General features: G+C 39.6%; 1 long non-coding RNA gene across 4 annotated transcripts in view; it reads left to right on the top strand.

The window, feature by feature from the left end:
* The window catches only part of LOC125776249 (uncharacterized), a 206,031-nt gene that overhangs the window by 68,145 nt on the left and 120,005 nt on the right, over nucleotides 1-17,881 (top strand). For all 4 annotated transcript variants that reach the window (XR_007421540.1, XR_007421541.1, XR_007421539.1 and 1 more), the window contains exon 2: nucleotides 1,300-1,362. This is a non-coding gene — a long non-coding RNA (uncharacterized LOC125776249). The remainder of the gene's footprint in view (nucleotides 1-1,299; nucleotides 1,363-17,881) is intronic.

Raw genomic sequence — 17,881 nt, 5'->3', positions numbered from 1 at the left:
CTCGCTTGCTACGTTGGCTGACCATTTACGCGTCTATTTTGTATGCAAAACGATTTATTGCTTTTCCGAATGACTTTCGACCAAAGTTTTTAGGTCGTTGCTCATACGCCGTGGCGGCCAAACTATAAAACTCAGCTCAAGCTGAGCGCATGTGGCGTGTGTTCACTTCGTTGCGCTGTGTCGCTTTCCTGCGGAGATGCGGATGTGTGTTAGTGTGGGTGTGTGTGTGTGTGCATGTGCCGCACATGTTCGTGCGCGTGCATTTGCATAACCTCTCGCCCCCTTGCTATCCCGCTGTGTGCTCGTCATCTAAGCCCGTTTGTGCTGCGTTGCCATGCGCCGCGTTGTTGTTGTTGCAGCACAGCTCTCGCTTGGTCGCTGTGCGTTAATCCTTGTCGTGGCGTATATCACGGTAACTTTACATAAAGGAAATCAATATTTTCCTCGAGTTAGTCGGTTCGTTGGCTTAGTTTTTTCCCGCTCAGCTCAGTTGCTCATTTGTTGGTGTTGTTTTGCGTAGTTCTTTTTAGTTTCGGTTTGTTGGTGACATCCTTCCTTCCCGGCTTCCTGTGTGTCCAGTGTCACACAGGCTGACTGCCACGCTGCCTCGACGCGCTCGATGTCACCAGCGTCGGCTGGCATTTGCTCTGGCATTAACTCTGCCATAAGCACAAATAGTTAGCTGTTCGCAGTATTACTGTTGTTGTTGCCGGTGTCAGTGGTTCGTATGCTTTTGTTGGCCGGCAAGGCGCATAAATCGCAATATGCAAACTTCGGGGACAGGTCCTGCATCCTTGGCGCGCGCGTTGAGTGTGTCGAGTTGTCTGCTGCATGCACAGTTGCCAGCTCTTTGAGGGCTCACACATGGCTTTAAGCATGTATGCATGTGTGCGTGTGTGTGCGTTTGGTGTTTGAGTGTTTGCCTCAGCCATGATTATGTCTAATAGATGTCTAAGTCAATCGTTGTTTAAACGTTTGACATGTGCTTGACTTGACGCAGACACACAAGTGCCCGGGTAATAATTTGCAGCACTTATTGTCTGATTGCAAGCGATTTGTTATACCACATGTGTGGACTAGGCTGCTTGTGAATGATGCCATTGGCGAGACGTAGTTATTTAGGTTGTGAGCTTCAGTTTTTTTTGGTTCAAGCAACTTGTGTAGCATATATACAGGCGCATTGTGAGCGGAAGCTTATACTGATATGCATTAATATAAGTGTGCGTGGGTGATTATATAGATATGTAAAATTCACTTTGGTGGCTGAATTACTAACATTTTTCTTTTTCTTCGTTACAGATATGCTCTACAACCAGATCTACGTGAATTGCTCGCGAAAGTGTTATTAACAGCTGTTTAAAGGTATGTGGAATTGCAGAGAAATAATTTGTTACAGTTTTACTTTTTTCCCCAGTTAGTACTAATTTAACTTAAGAAAAAAGAAAAAATGTTATCTTCGGTTGCACCGATGCTATATTATCCTTCACACCTGCATTTGTTACATTTATTATTGAATGGAAGGATATTAAAAGATCTTCATCTTGATTGTGACTGGTCAATTTGTATGACAGCTTTGAGTTGTAGTAGTCTGATCTGCACAATTTCATCGAATATGGTATTGCCTTGGGTAGTAATCCATGCCAAATTTCGTGGCGATATCTTGTAAAAGAGAAAGTTTTTGTCCATACCAAGACTTGATTGATTCCTCAGTTTTTACAACAGCTTTATGTTCTAGTCCTTCGATATCAGCGATTAGGACCAATGTGCCGATCGTTCGAGCATTTTGACTGGTGATGTGAAATTATCGGCTCATCGAAGTGTTCTTTCAATAAATCCATTGATTGATGCAATGTGTGGGAAGTAGCTCTGTCTTGTTTAAACCAAGTGTCACTGGGATTACAAGCTTTAATTTCAGTCATCAAATAGTCGCTTATTATACCGCGATAACGGTCGCAATCGTTGGTCATTTTTGCAGAATTAGGGACCGATGATTCCAACAGTCCACAAACCATACCAAACCGTTTTTTACTGAATGAAATGTCAGCTATTGAATCACTTCAGATTGCTCTTCATCCCAATTGTGACAATTTTGGTTGTTTAGCATACATACCCATTGAGCCAGTAATGGGCCTTATCGCTAAACGTCGGATCTTCTTAGAACTTTTCAAGAGATTCCTACGTTCTCAGCTACGGCTGCTATATTTTTCTCACTGAGTGCTGGACGTGATTATCTCTCTAACTTCCGTTAATTGCTCTCATGACAATTACGGAACTTGCAACCCATAAAAATCTACATACAGATTCTCACACTTTTCTTTTCACCTCAAAACGGCCAAAACTATACAACATGGTAAGAGGTGTGTGTTTGTGATTACAAAACATTTTTTACAATTAGGTGTTTTGTGAAGTTCCAAAGTATATTTTTAGCGAAGCTCCAAATCTAAAGCGTTTATAATGAAATTAGCTAGCCGATCAGCTTTAATGACTAATAATTACGCTAATCCAGAAATTGTTGATAATTGGTATCAGTTCAATGGATCATTATATTTTTTGACTATGCCGTGAGAATAATTTATTAAAATTTGGACCCCTGTTGCCGTTACTCAAACTGAAATATGATTTGCTATCAAGTGGGGCATTCAACCCAGTTAGGCTTCGTTGGTAACTGATTTGTGGAGACCCTATATTGATTTCCATATATAGTATCATCAATCCAAGAGGTGAAGTTCTTTAATTTTTAACGTAAAGAAAGTTTTGTTCAATGTCCACTACTCATTTCGATATCGGTGTAAATTTTTCAAATAATGTACATTGTCATTTAGGTGAAGGGATGATCCATATCACACATCATCATTTCACGATTGTCTAATATCACTCCATAGATTTCACAGCTGACGCTTAATCCAGCGTTATCACAACCGAAGTGAGCCGAGACTTAAAATCGATGTCAAATCGAATAGTATTCAGCATTGCAAAATTCTTCTAAACCACATAGACGTGATACTGCTATAACAACAACAATACTGCTTAACATCATTTGAAACTATTTATTCAACATTTAGACCCCATTCTAGCATTAAAATTAAACTAAGTGCAATAAAAATCCTAGTAAGTATTCTATCAGTTCTCCCTCTCACATAATTGCAGAGAGCGCGCCACTGAAATTCACTCAGATAATAACTACTAACCCAATTAGAGGTGCCTAATCGCATAACACTCGGTTATACCCACATATTAGGGCGCACACATGCCTATAGATAAATACCTTTTAAACAGACACGCTCGTGTCGAAAATTTATTGGACTAAAAACATTTTGATTCACTCAGAAAGTTTAGCCTGTGGCGAAATAAATTGCACAAAAGAAAGTCAAAAGTCAATATAGGCCGACAACAGCTTCACCTGCATGTCATAAGTATATGTATGAATTAGTAAGTTGGTGCAACGGCTGCAGCAGCCAAAAACCCAAGCCACACACACAGACACATGCGAACGCGCAGCAAAGCAGACGCACACAAAAGCCGCATGACATAAAGAATCGAAAGCAGCCGCACAACATAAAATATAAACTTTGACACCCGACGCATTTGCTGCCGGTGCCCCGAAGCATCATACACACACACACATACACACTCATAAGCACAATGAGCTAAGCTCAAGCTGCAATGCACCAACGAGCAACTCAAGCACCATATAAATGGGCATACGCACACAAGCGCACGCAGGCACACATCAATTGTGGCACATTTACACTTATGCGCCTACTACATATAGATGCTTGTGCGTGTGTGTCTGCTTGTGAGTTGGCTGCCGTCTGATATTGCCTACTCCCAGTCTGATCATAAATTTAAGTACCGCAAATCAAATTCAATTGTGTGAGAGCAGAAATACCCGCTTGATTTGAGCACACCCGCCGGCCGCCTTCCTTCAGCAGCAGCAGCAGCAGCGGCGGCGGCAGCGCTCACATGCTGCAGTGCCAAACTCAAATTACAACAAATTCTCGCCTCCAACGTTTAAAACCGAAATTGCCATATAAATGAAGTACTTACGATCATTGTATGCTGAAGCGGTGTGTAGAGACTAGAGCGCCGCCGACGGGTTAACGGTGTGTTGCTATGTGCTGTGTGATGTGGGTGTATATGTGTGTGGCTTGTTCTGGTTGAAGAGGTGGCAAAGTTTGCTGGCATACGCTCCACATAAAATTGAGTGCCAAAAATTGTTAAATGGGGCGTACATGAAAACTAAATGCACACATATACACATTGACACACAGCCACACCGGATGCTTGCCAGCGGTCATATACGCATGTATAGGTGTGTGTGTGTGTGATATGGCTGCAATGTGAGGCCTTGCTCTAATGAAAGGCCGAATGAATTTTTAAATTTTGCGCTGTGCCAACGGGAGCCACAATATATTTTTCTTGTTCTCGTTTTATGTTGCTGTTCACACTTAGGAGGCTAAGCAACAGACGTTGGCTGTGCCAGCAGCAGCATTGTAAATGTAGTAGGTAGGACGTCCATAATACAGCGTTAAGGCTACAGTGTGACCGAAAATTGTGAATTACAAGATTATAAAATTCGGGAACAAAGTTATTTAAGGGGATATATAGATTTCCTCTGATGTAAAAAACGAAATATTTTATTAGAATTTTTAGTTGTCACAAACATACTCGTACTATACACTATTAACAAAGAAATTCTGAAAATTTTGAAAAAAAATTCTAAAATCGGCCATTGCGGTGCCATTTCCGGTGACCACTCAGAAAAAAGATGCGAAGATGATGCGGTAGTATAACTCATTACAGGATCATCCAAAGTGAGAAAATACATTAAAACCTTAACCTAGAACTTGGACGAAAAAAAAAAAATACAATTGGAATTTTACTAGACATTTTTATGAAAAAAATTTAAATTTCCTGAATTTGACATGAGATTGTAGAATTTTCTTAGATTATAATTTGTGGCGAATTTCATGAATATTTCTTGACAAATAAAAGAGTTTGATGGGTCAGTTTGAATGGCAGCTATATTTTACAGTGCTCCGATAACAACGGTTCCGACAATTCAGCGGCTCTTTGTGATTTCGAAGCCTCCTAGATTTTCATCACCAGATTCTTGAACTTCAAGGCGACGTTTTGAGCTTACTGAAAATTCCTTAAGGGCTGATATCAATCACAGCTTTTTCGGCAAGTTCATCAAAGAGGTGTCTATCGAGATGTTTAAGTCTCAGCCTGGCAATGCTTGGCCATTCGAAAGAAAGTGCTTAGTCGATTTCTGTTTAATGAACTTGAAATAAAATCCAGCTAAAAGGTTTTAGAGATCACTGAACTTACGAAGTTACCTGGTTGCAAAATTGCAAAAGGCATGTGCAAAACGGTAGATCGGAAGTACATAAAACTTCTATACGCATTCGATAGAAAAGACTGTAGGAACATGATCACTGTAAGTCTGGTGGCAACATACTCGTGCTCAGGCTGACTGTTCGAAAAGACTGCTGGAAATGTTTAGAGCAATGCACCAGTGAAACAATGGAACATATCTTGTACACTTGTCCCGCATTATTACTGGAGGAGGTATCGATAGTGAGCCCCAGAGTTTGTTAAAATTTGCGTCAAGCGCAGGCATCATGGACCTAGTAACTGAACTCCATTTGGTATCGAATCAGTACTAGTATGTATGTGCGTGGCATATTGGCCTACCAGATTAACGTAACGTAACCTATTACAAGGTATTACGACTTGCAATATAACTAATAAAGCAAAAACAATTTAATCAATTTCTTATAAACCAGGATTTTCCCCCACGCACAAATATTTTTTCTTAAATCTAATAGACATTTTCAGATTTAACTTTTATTGATATCTAAATATTCTTCTCTTGATTTAGAATGCCTGTATTGGAAGTGTCTATACAATTATCGCTTATATTCACTGCTTGAAGAATTTTTCTTTCTTTATTCGGATTCATTTTGATATTATCCACAGTTGACCTCTTAATAATTATACCTGGGTGATTAACGGTATTTGCAAGATGTGTTTCTTTTATAATCTCAACTATACCTGAAAGGTCGACCTTGTCTACCGAAGACAAGGGATGTAATATACTAATCGCTCCCACGACAGTTGGGTCTATGTAACCGGAACGGCCCCGGATTTTATCTGGCTAAGAACTGTCAACTCGGCAGATTTCTGCCGCTAATGAACTACGAAAACCTTCCGGAGATAATAATTTTTGTTCGAAGACATTATTTTAGATTTGGGATTATTTTTTGGGTTGTAAATTTCGGAAGATTTGGAAATTAGAATGAAGTAGATAAAAATATGGATCGAAATCCTGACATAGAAAATTTTGGAATCATAGATCTACCTTCGATTTTTGAAGTCGGGTCTTAATATAAGAATTGTATTCAATACACTTGAAAGTCCTGAAGTCATACCATTAATTAGTTCTGGTTCCGAACGTAAAAATATCGATTAAGCTTTGGATCTGACTACAATTTCAATTAGTGAGACTTTGACTTCAACCAAAAGATTCACGATTTCCTTGTCTAATGCCCAAGTATAGCTGATAAATGAAGCTGAACCTGCATATTAGAATCTTGTGGGATGGGCTCATTTCAGTCTATCAACTGAAATTACAGACTCATAAAATCTACCTCATGAGATGTAATATCGCATTCGGAGGAGCCGAGCTACCCGATATATTTCCGATAATCTTCGTCTTTATAACTTCAAGAAACCAAAAGTGGATTATTTTGTTTCTATTGATAGGGCTTTAAGTAAATTGCTGTTAGGTACAACTTTTTTCTAATATTTCAAAAATTTTTGACTTAAAGTTAATCCAGAAGCTACGAGGCTGATTAGTTTAATTTTATATTTTTAGAAGTTTAAGCCAACGGAAGAACTAAGCAAAAAAGCAACCTGTTTATACCGAAAGTCTTGACAATATAGCTGTCCTGCTTACACGCATACGCGTCATATGTGATCGATAGAAACTAAGGAGAAGATAATATTAAAAGCCTTATGCATTGGACCAACTACTTGAAAACCTCACATGAGCTAAAATACAAAACAGTTTCTACTAAATTCATTTCAGAAAACATTTTTTTATTCGACAGAGTTTTGTATCCAATAATAAACCACCCAAAACACATTACAAAAAAATTTTACCACAACACAATTTTGTAACCACTGTATGGCATATCTAAATTTAAATGTTCTGTGGATTCCAGTGAATACCAAATGTCCTAATTGCTTGCGTGCGTCCATGGGGTCTGTGCGTGGGCATATGAGTACCTCGAACGCATGCAGGCTAGTCGGCTGTGTGTGTGTGCGTGGGTCCATTCGCGGCGACTGCGGTTGTGGTTTTAATAGGGTGTACCACTTTATTTTTCTAAGTCAAATTTATTATTTTTTAATCACCCCCTCGGGTGTTGTTTGGTGTATAATTTACTTTTTGCGTTGTTTTCTGTTGCCAGCAGCTGCTGTGCCAGGGCAGCCGGCAGCATGCGGTGGCCTGTAGCGTTGCGGTGCTCGAGCAGACACAGACGCACGCACAAGTAGCGGCAGCAGCCAACTGAAGGACCTTGCCAGAGCGAAAGTTGTATGGAAAAGTTGGAAGTTTATAAACGTAAGCTGGCATAAATTTGACCTTTTTTGGCGTACACAAGAAAAAAACCAAGCCAAACACACATCCGTACTCACATACATGCGCACTCAAAAGCACTTGCACATTTGTCTGCACGGAAAGCGAGAAAAAAGTTGGTTCAAAATTTTGCGAGTGGCCGCTGTGAGGGTGCGGTGTGAAATGCAATGAATAATCACTTGTGTGATTTCCGCAACGAGGTCAAGTGTTTGCTTGCCAAGCTTGTTGATTGTGCCTCCTCCACTGCGTTGTTTGGAGTGTAGCTTTCTGCACGTCCTCTTTTTCAAGTTTTTGTTAAAAATTTTGAATTTCTTGAATTAAATTTCGAAACTCGACCCTTGACCAATTATGAAGACTGATTGGCACACGCGCTTCATCAATTTGCGGCGCCGCTTGCTGTATGAGACTTCTCCTGGACGCTGTTGGTCACTCGGGGGATTTAAACTTCTCATTTAAAAACTCCGCTTCGTCCATTTCTTCAATGTTCTCCTTTTTTTCATAAATTCATTAAGTCGAACCAATTTCCATTATTTTTTCTGCTTTTCCTTCACTTAACCACACTTTTATCGACTCCTTCTATACATTAACGCAGTTTTTCAGCTGTTCGTGTGTGTTTTCGTCTAAAGTCAGCAATTTGCTTTAATATCATCACAGCTTTTGTTGTCACCACTGTCCACGTTATTTGCTTGCTGCTGCTGTTGCCGGTGGCTGTTGTTCGGTTCACCCTGCAGCTACGTTCCAGCTGAGTTATATTTTTGTCTCACCAACAATAACAACAAGTTGAATTCATTTAATCGCATTGATTGCTGCTGGCATTACTTTGTTTTTGCTTTTGTTTTGTATAATTTTTGCTTGTTGTCGTTGACATTTTTTCGCTTATTTCGAAGAGACAATTTTTGCTCGCTCTCAATAGCTGCGAGTGCTGGTTGTGGTCGCCACCGTAAGCACCATTTATTTGGCAGCAATTAAGTTTTCGTCCTTTGTGGGCTCGAACGTCCGCCACCGGAAATGCTCGCAGTCAAATTGGTTCAGTTCAATGCTGTGAGCTGCCGGCTTGTTTGTTCTTCAATTGCATGGTTTCATGTTGTGGGAAAATTTTTGCGTTGGCTTCATTAGTGTCCTCCCTATCCTAATATACATTAAATTGATTATAATCATAGAAAGCTATCAAATGATGTAATTATAATTTATTGCTCATTAAGTGATACTAAGCTTAGTCAATTAGAAGCGCGAACGCATTTAATTTTGGTTTTGAGAACATATTCGTTACGATTTTTGGTTATTGTTACCTTATACTCTAGGTGAGATACTCACATAGTTTCATTGCAACATTTTGCTTCATATAATGGGGTTAGTGGATGATTTGGACTTATTGTATTAACTATGGGCATGATTCAGTTATGTTCGATAACATATTTCCATGTAGGTATATGAAAGTTAATTTTAGTATTGATCCGATTTTATCAATTTTTAGTATCAGAACATACTATCCGAAAAAAAACTGAGCAAACTTTCAACGAAACAGCTCTCATACTGTCCAAGACCCACCTGAAGTTATCGGTTTTATGCATGTCTGTCAATCGGAATTAGAATCATCTCGTCATCCTGATCATTCATTTATACATACAACTTTATGCCTACTCATGCTGAATTCCGCTCTGCGGCGGAAGCAGCATGTTGACCTGACCAAAGCTACTAAAGCATTAATGGTGTCCAATCGATTAGCTGGTAAATCCTGGGGCTGCATGCCAAAAAAGGTTGTATATCATCATCGTGCGAGAGATTATCAAAAGCATCGGATATTTCGGTAGGGCTTCAGCTATAGAAGCTGCATCACCTTGCATGCATCAGCGTGACAAGTGCCATATGCACATGCCCAACGGAAGCACTTGAAGTCATGCTTGAACTCTCACCACTTCACGTAGTAATCGGTCAGGTAGTCATAGACACATTATTTCAAATGACAGCAGAAGGTTTTGGCAGGAGGAAAGGTAATCTCATCCCAGTGTATGAAAGACTTAAGTGGTGAAAAACCATTGGCTCCTCTCCCAAGGGACAGTAGTACCAAAAGAATAGACTTCACTAAGTTTTCAAAGTTACCCTTAGCAGTAAGGCTGAATGGAATGATTCTATTCTCGAGCTATTGCTTAGGCATAGTACAATCAAGTGGTGCACCGACGGCTTGAAAACGTCGGTTGGTATTAGTGCAGGAGTCGCAGGACCACACACCAAACTTTCCATACCTATAGGAAGTTTTCCAAGCATTTTTTAAGCAGAGGTCTTTGCCATAAGTCGGTGCGTGGAGATAAACCTCCAATGCAACTATCACAACGAACGTATATTCTTACTAAGCGGCACTTAAAGCAATTTCTGCCTACGAGATCAAATCGCTACTAGTGCTGGAGTGTAGAAAACGGCTGAACAGTCTATCGGCACGTAATCAAGTGCACATTATCTGGGTGCCGGTCACAAGTGTATAGCCGGGAATGAACTGGCTGATGAGTTGGCCCATAAATGAGCTGCTCCGCAAGGAAGAAGGAGTAGGTAAATAGTAGATATTGATCCAGGCCAAATTGCTAATGGATGGTTACAACATCAGCAGGTTTAAATATGTAATCAACCTCGCAAGGGACAAACTCATGCTACTTGTCGCATTCTACCCTAGCCACTGTATGCTCAAGAAGCACCTATATAGCTTTGTGTGCAATTTTCCGGTTCTGCGACAGGGAGCCGAAAACTCAGAACACCTGCTTATTGACTGCATAGCAGTCTGCAGACGCAAGACAAAGGCCCTTGGATCCTTGTTTCTAAATAGGGATTACAACGCCTCATTAGCAACTAGCAGTATATTAGAATTTATTAATATGCTGGGGCTAAGTGGGTTGCTGTGATTTAGGGGAGCATAAAATAGACCTTAGGACGCGGTGCAATCCTCACCTATCTATTTTATTTTATTTCTAAATCAATTAGTTTTAGGAGGTACAAACAACCGTTAGATGAACAAAACTATCGTACTCTTTAACAATATGTTGCGAGAGTATACAAATAAAGGCACTTTTTCTGTGAATTTGTTCTTGGTGTATGTATTATAGACTTGGTAACAGAATTTATGGCTAGACCAGGTATATAATAGGCTCTAATACGCTCAGTTTTCTTGAAGGGAGCACACATTTTCTGAGCTAAGGTTCTTCTTGGTCTTTGTTCTTCAGTTTATAATGTAGATGAAAACATGGTAAACATATAGCAATAGTTCATGGGATGTCTCTCATCATCTAAGCATAGCACAAATTACGAAAAATTTCTAAAAAAACTTTCACCCGTGTCTATGATTTAAAGAAAGTAATATCAACCTATTTTAATTTGCTTTATTATCACCAACTATTGGTTATTTACTTAGATTTCCGTACGAAATTCGCTCCAATTATTCATCCATCTAATTGACTCACAACTTAAATCGACGCCGCTTTCATTACCGCTTAGCTCTCGGCCCTTTTCAATTAATTGCAGACTTGACAAATTCTGTTAACCCTAATTTTCATTTGTCACATTTATTGTTTGCTTTTTGTATGTCTCAATAAAATTGGCATAAGTTGTTGTAATTAAAATTTTCCAAAGCATTTATTACAACACATTAACATAGCTTTTCTGGCTGCCACAATGAGTTTGCGCGAAGGGTTAACTGTAATGAAATGAAATTTATTGCCTTTGTACCCAAATTTTCGGCTCTATTTATTAACAAAGAAACGCACACACACGTAGAAACACGATTAGAGGGAAAATTCGACTGAAAAGCGCTCAAAAGCTTATTTACATAAGTTTGCTTTGAAAGTTTAAAATATTATTAGACGCTTAATTTACGATTCGATTGTGGTGATTACAAAAACAAGGCAACAACAACAAAAAATATTTACACAAACAAACAAAGATTTCAACATTAAACTTGCAATTCAAATATTTCTGCGCGATTTAGTAGCAATGCAGCTGTAAACAAAAGCTTCGCTAACAAACTTCCTCTCGCGTGGCGGCACAAAAACTTGCAGAAAGCAGTGAGAACGGCGAAATTAGCGAAAACAAGCAATAATATTATGGAAGGTATATTGGTGGGGAGAGGAGGTGAAAAAATATCGGAAATCATATTCACATAAAATCAGCAAATGGCTTGAATGCATTGAGAATTGAGAACTTTAAAGCTTCGAAGTCAATTGCTTGCCGTACACCATAAAATAACGGTTATGCGAAGGTGTTTATTTCTATTTGATTTTTTCTCGCAGCTAAAATTTGCACTATTTTGTATGTGCATGTGTGTGTGCGAGTTGGTTGTGGTTTCGTGTGTTGGTGTTTATGTTTACGGTGCATTGGGGCATGCGAAACACGATTATATCTTATGGTGAGGCAAACGATTATTGCGCTCGATACCGAAATAAAAGCAACAAAGTTAACCAACAGCATAAACACTGAAGCCAATGGCCACACCGTATTGTGAAGGCATGTATGTGGGTGTAGATGTATACAGTGCTAGACGTGGAAATGGAAACAGAAATAGAAATTTTCATTTTTAAAGTATGCTAACTAAGGTTGGCAGAGGGTTGTATTGTCAGAAGCTCTCTATCAACTTCAGCTTCAGACTTCAGACTTCCTAACTATTGCAGTGTTTTCCCAGCCGAGGTTGCAGCCATTAAGGTAGCAGTACATTCATTGCTCCGGAGTCCAGCAATCTTTCAGAGATATAATCATTCACTCAGAAAGCAGATCGGCGAACTGAACTCATTAACAGTGCGTTCAGAGTTGGTCAAGGAGTGCCTAACCTCGATATATTTAGCATAGAGAGTCTTTGTGATAAGTCTGGGTGCCGGACCACAGTGAAATTAGGAAAGCTGATGAGCTAGCAAGGAAAGGTAGTCTAGGCTATGCAGCGTATCCTCTTGTATTCTTCTGCTAGATAGCCTCTTAGTTGTGGGGCTTTCAACGGGGCATTGCTCTATTGGAGTCCATGTTGTAAAGCTGGGAAGCTACAGAAACTATAGGAAAGAAAATGAAGTGGAAATAACTCAACACTTTCATCTTGACTGTCCCGCATCTGGGAGGTCAATACTTAAACACTTAAGAGCGCATACCTTCAGACATCCGATCTGAGGGATATGGAAATCAAACAGCCTGTACAAATTTGTATTGGAGTTCTGCCTTTCTATCACTTTACAAAGGACTACATATAGCAGTCATGTACAATCTCTCCAGATCAGCCGTCTAACCTAACCATACAAAGAAATGAATGGCATCTATTTACTTCAGGTGGTGGAGAATATTTTCAGGGCATTCTTCTGAGAAGCATTACCATAATTAATTATAGAAATAAGAATCTCGGTATAGATTCCTTACAGCCGTAGCTTTAAGGTGATTCTATTGAAAATATGAAGTGTTTCCATTTCTCCGCGCAACACTGTACGCACTCAAGCAAGCTGAGCGCTGAAGCTGGCGCAATTGCTTCGTGGCTTTAGCAGTCAGCATCAATTGTTGCTCTAAAATTCAATTGCTAAAAAAATCGAGTTAAATAAAAACCAGCAGCTGCAGCGCCGACAGCATTAACTGCGAGCAAAAAACGGGCAAAGCAAAGCGAGACGAAATAGAAAAGTAGCACTGCAGAGCAAAATAAAAATAAAAGCGAATTAAACAAAACAACCTGGTAAATGAGCACTGAAAAAGGCGGAAAATGTGGGAAAAATAAAGTTTGTAAAAATCAAGCTTGAAACCGACCATAAAAGTCCGAACCAATCTGGCAGTTGTCGGGCAGCATGAGTTACCCACGTCGATATGTAGCTCGGACCGGGCATGCCGGGTGGCAGGTGTTGCGGTTGTGTTGCAAAGTAAGCAAAACAACAATTGTGCCATCATCAGCTTTTTTGTATGAATATAGCTGCGCTCTGTATTGTTTTTGCTTAACTGTTAATATTGTGGGCGTGCATGACGTTTGACTGGTTGGTGCTCGCTGAATGCCGTGGTGTGAGAGGTTCCGACCAAGTGCCGAGTTGTAAGCATTACCGAGTTTAGTTTTCAATAAGCGCACTGCGCACCACTTGAGGCAATTTGTGGCTTCATTTCGTAACGGTTCATCAGTTACATATTTCCTTTCCTTGGTTCATTCACACGTAATATGCTCGGTCTGCAAGGGGTGGAGGTGGTTTAAAAAGCGGTAGAGTATTACAGTTCGACAGTATAAATCCGAATATTGAAGTCGGTTGAAATAAAAATTCGTTTTTTTTTTAATTACTTGCTGCTTTAAGTATAACATGTTGAGCAATTGCTATCGAAATGTCCACTCTTTCTTCTGAAATGCTTCGCGTCTTCGGTCCGACAACCGGACGTCTTGAATGAAATTACCATCAATAATTCTCATTTTTTCTCCATATGTCTCTGAGTTTCGGTTTATTGACCAACTGCTATTTCAGAGAAAGATTCAAGCTGATTTGTTTTGAAGTGGATTGGATCCTGATGACAAAATCTTGTGATTATGGGAGAGTTAACCATGTTTGGCTACTTGGCGGCTGGTTCGTATGTTCTAAGGTTGGTTCGTATGTTAAGAGGTCGCTTGGTATGTTGTAAGCTGTATGTTGATAAGATGCCGCTTGTATGGTCTATTCCTCTGCTTTCTTGTTTCTCTTACGTGTCGTGGATATCTTCTCTTTGATGCGTTTCGATAGATTGTGGGAATAACCTTCCTATCATTTCTCTCTAGTACGTTCTAAAGCAAAATGTCTCCTGAAAAGCCTTAAGTGATAATAAAGTCAATATAACACTAGCGAAAAGTTATTTGCGACTGTGGTCTTCTCACTTTAGCACGCCTTCAAATAGATGTTCTTTGGCTACACATAGGATACTTGGTCTAAGACCGGAAGTCATGGTTCTGGTCACTTCCAAATGAAAAGAATCAGAGAATTTTTCTCATTTGCATAAACTTCTACACATGACTCCATCCTTCTTTATATATAAACCAACCTTTGGTATGCTCACAAAACTAATACGGTTCTGTAAACTAACCAAAAGCTCCGTCAAGATGGGGAGGGGCATTTTCGAGCCTTTCGATACCAAACGAGGTTTCGTGCGACTTCTTCAATGAACTCTTGTCTTGGACTTGGGCTCCCACGCCACTGTTGACATCCATAACTTCTATAAGTAACTTTTCCCGTCCTGCTATATGATGCAGAGGCAAGGACGATGACAACTTCTGGTGAGTCGACGTTACGAGTTTTCGAGAGAAGGTTCTGCGTAAGATTTATAGTCCTTTGCACATTGCCAACAGTCATGGAACGATGTGCTGGACGACATATACGACGACATTGACATAACAGAAGAAGAGAAAGTCCTCCACTCCGTTAGAAAGACTAGGTGGAAAAGGACCTGGCTTCGCTTTTAATCTTCAATTGCCGCCGACTGGCGCGCTGTTATAACCGTAAGTGGTGTCTACGCCAATAAAGAAGATGACGAAGATTTGTTTCATTCAATTTATGGTTTCAAAATTAAGGCTCGTTCACAATAAATATTGCCTACCAACACATTTGTATCTCAACACTTACTTCATACCTGACTTAATATCAGAAAAGTATTTAAGTTTCAATTGAAAATTCTTAATCCAAAATTTAAAATAAACAAATATTCACTTTTATGAAAAAAATATTTTGTATTTATTAATTAAATTTAATAACGACACATTAAATTTAATTATTTTTTATTCACCATTGCTTTACTCTTTTCACTCATTGAGTATTTAAAAGTAAAATCAAAAAGTCATCAACATCGACCACTTTAATCACCCTGTACTAACAGTAAACACTTAATTTGCCGGTCTCGGTTGCTCGTAAACGTGTTGCCCACATTCATTTTATCACCATGGCGATGCCATAAACTCCAACATCATTAAGTTAACTATTTTTAGTTTAATGCCTCTCCGCTTGCTCTAATGAGAAACTAACTTATTAAATGATACTCAGAAATGCTTTCAATTCGCTCCGTAATAGATACTTATGTAAGCTATAAATATTTATATAAATGACTCTATGAAATCTAATACGATTTCAAGAAAGCAGCATTTCAAAGGCAAAAGCAACTAATGATGTCGGCTGGCTTGATTATTTGCGCAAAAGAAATTGAAAAAAAAAAATTGTATTATAAAAATCTCTGTATAAACAGACAATAATATGCTTGGAAATGCAGAACAGGACTCCAACTCAAATCCATGTGTGTATGTGTGTTTGTAAGTGTGTGTGTGACTAGTGTTCGACACATTTTCACATTCAAGCATTTTTATTGATGGGGGGAAAATTGCAAGGCATTCATCAGTTTACCATATTTTTCAGTTTGTTTTTTATTAACTAGACTTTCAGTGCCGTAAAACAACAAAAACTAGAGCGATTTCAGCGAAAAAAACGAAACAGCGATGCAAAGAGAAGCGGTGTGGAGCAATGGAGCAACAGCCGAGCAGCATCATTAGTAATGTAATGCCGCTTGTGAGGTGATAGGTTATTACATGTGACATGGGTACTCATATGAGTAGATATGTGAGGGTATGTGTGAGTATATATATAAGGACATATTTAAGGATATACATATGTATGTCAATACTCATATAAGGCACACCTTTTCACATATAGGCCTCGCATGAAATGCAGTGTGACATTCTCACAGTTATATACCATTTATGCCACAGCTGCCTCAAAGCGTCTGTCAGCGGTTGTGGGTTATAAAGGTGCCGCGACAAGCACTCATGTAGCCGGGTTCACAGAGACCAGGTTAAAAGTATTAAATGACAATCATTATTTCATTTTATGTTGTCATAGCGAAAAATATGACGCGTTTATGATAAACGGAAATACGAGTGGAATATGCACAAAGCGGACGTTGCTACAAAAGGTTGGGGAGGACACGCAAAGTAAGAGAATATAAATAGAGGCATGCGAAATAAGCAGAAAAAATATGAAAATGAAAATCGAGAGGCTCTTTAATGGACGGATGACAGTGAATGATGACGAAGAGCATAATAAATTGTATAAAGGGAGCGCTCAGCGTGCAGAGGCGCGTGTGTGAAAACTTCGAAAGGGTAGCACAAAAATGCACGGCGAACGACTGGAATGCAACAAAAGGCTGCGAATGCGACGGACCGTAGTGTAACGCTATGCGTGAATCAGTCCTAGGTGCCGCATAAATATGTATATACATATGATATATATATGTATATATATATGTACAAACATATCAACAGTGCTTTTGTGCCGCGCGAAATCACCGCTTTTGTTGTTGTGGCATCATCATCATCATCATCATCTAATAAAAACGCCATGCATTAACACGTGACAAGCATTAGCTTTTATGCTATTTGCCACCATCAGCGTGGCGGCGCAACAAGCGGCACGCGCTTCGCTCCATGCTTGACATTCTGACAGGCTGACAAAGTGTCGCAAACAAATGAATCAAGTAAACGGCGACAACGACGACGACGACGACAATACCGGGGTGGTTGGCAACAATGGCGACATAGGCTAGCGTATGAATAAGCAATCACGAAAAGAATGGCAAGCAACAATGCAACAAGTTGCACATATGCTGAAGCGGCAACCCACGCCAAGCATCTCATGAGCAGCTATGGTCGTACGAGCGACGTTCGCTGATGATATAAATCAAAATTGTGACAAAGTAAGAAAGACACTTGGTGAATTTTTCCACTCCTCTTCGTCTACTGTGACGTACCCAGCACACAATCCACACTCACACAGTGTTACAGATGTATGTATATATAGTTATTTCCTCATAAAGGCGTTGATGAAGCCAATAAACTCGCGAATTTGTCCAATTTGTCGCATTTGCCAAATTGTCTATTTTATTTCCATTCGCGTGAGCTTCCGTTAACGGATTGGCTGGAAGTGCGCTGCGTAGTGAATCAGTTTTATGTGTTGTTATATCTCAGGCTGATACGAGTATAAGAGTAGCTTTGAAGTTATTCCATCGGATTATGTTTTGAGGTAAGTGAGGTGGGTGAGCTTCCGTGCTACTTCGCAAGTCTTGAGGCATAAAAAATACTTTTGACAAGCAAGGAAGGACCCTCAAAATGGCAAGATTGCCAAGAATGGTGCGCGGCTAACATCCGAAAACTTGATTAACATTGGGAAACCCATGCATTGTATATACGACGATTTCGACAGAAGCATGGTAAAAAATCAAAACACGATGGAACGAGTCTGGGTGTAAGACTGC

The sequence above is a fragment of the Bactrocera dorsalis genome, chromosome 2 (genome assembly GCF_023373825.1).
Source record: "Bactrocera dorsalis isolate Fly_Bdor chromosome 2, ASM2337382v1, whole genome shotgun sequence".
Lineage (NCBI taxonomy): Eukaryota > Metazoa > Arthropoda > Insecta > Diptera > Tephritidae > Bactrocera > Bactrocera dorsalis.
This window is presented reverse-complemented; position numbering and strand designations above follow the sequence as displayed.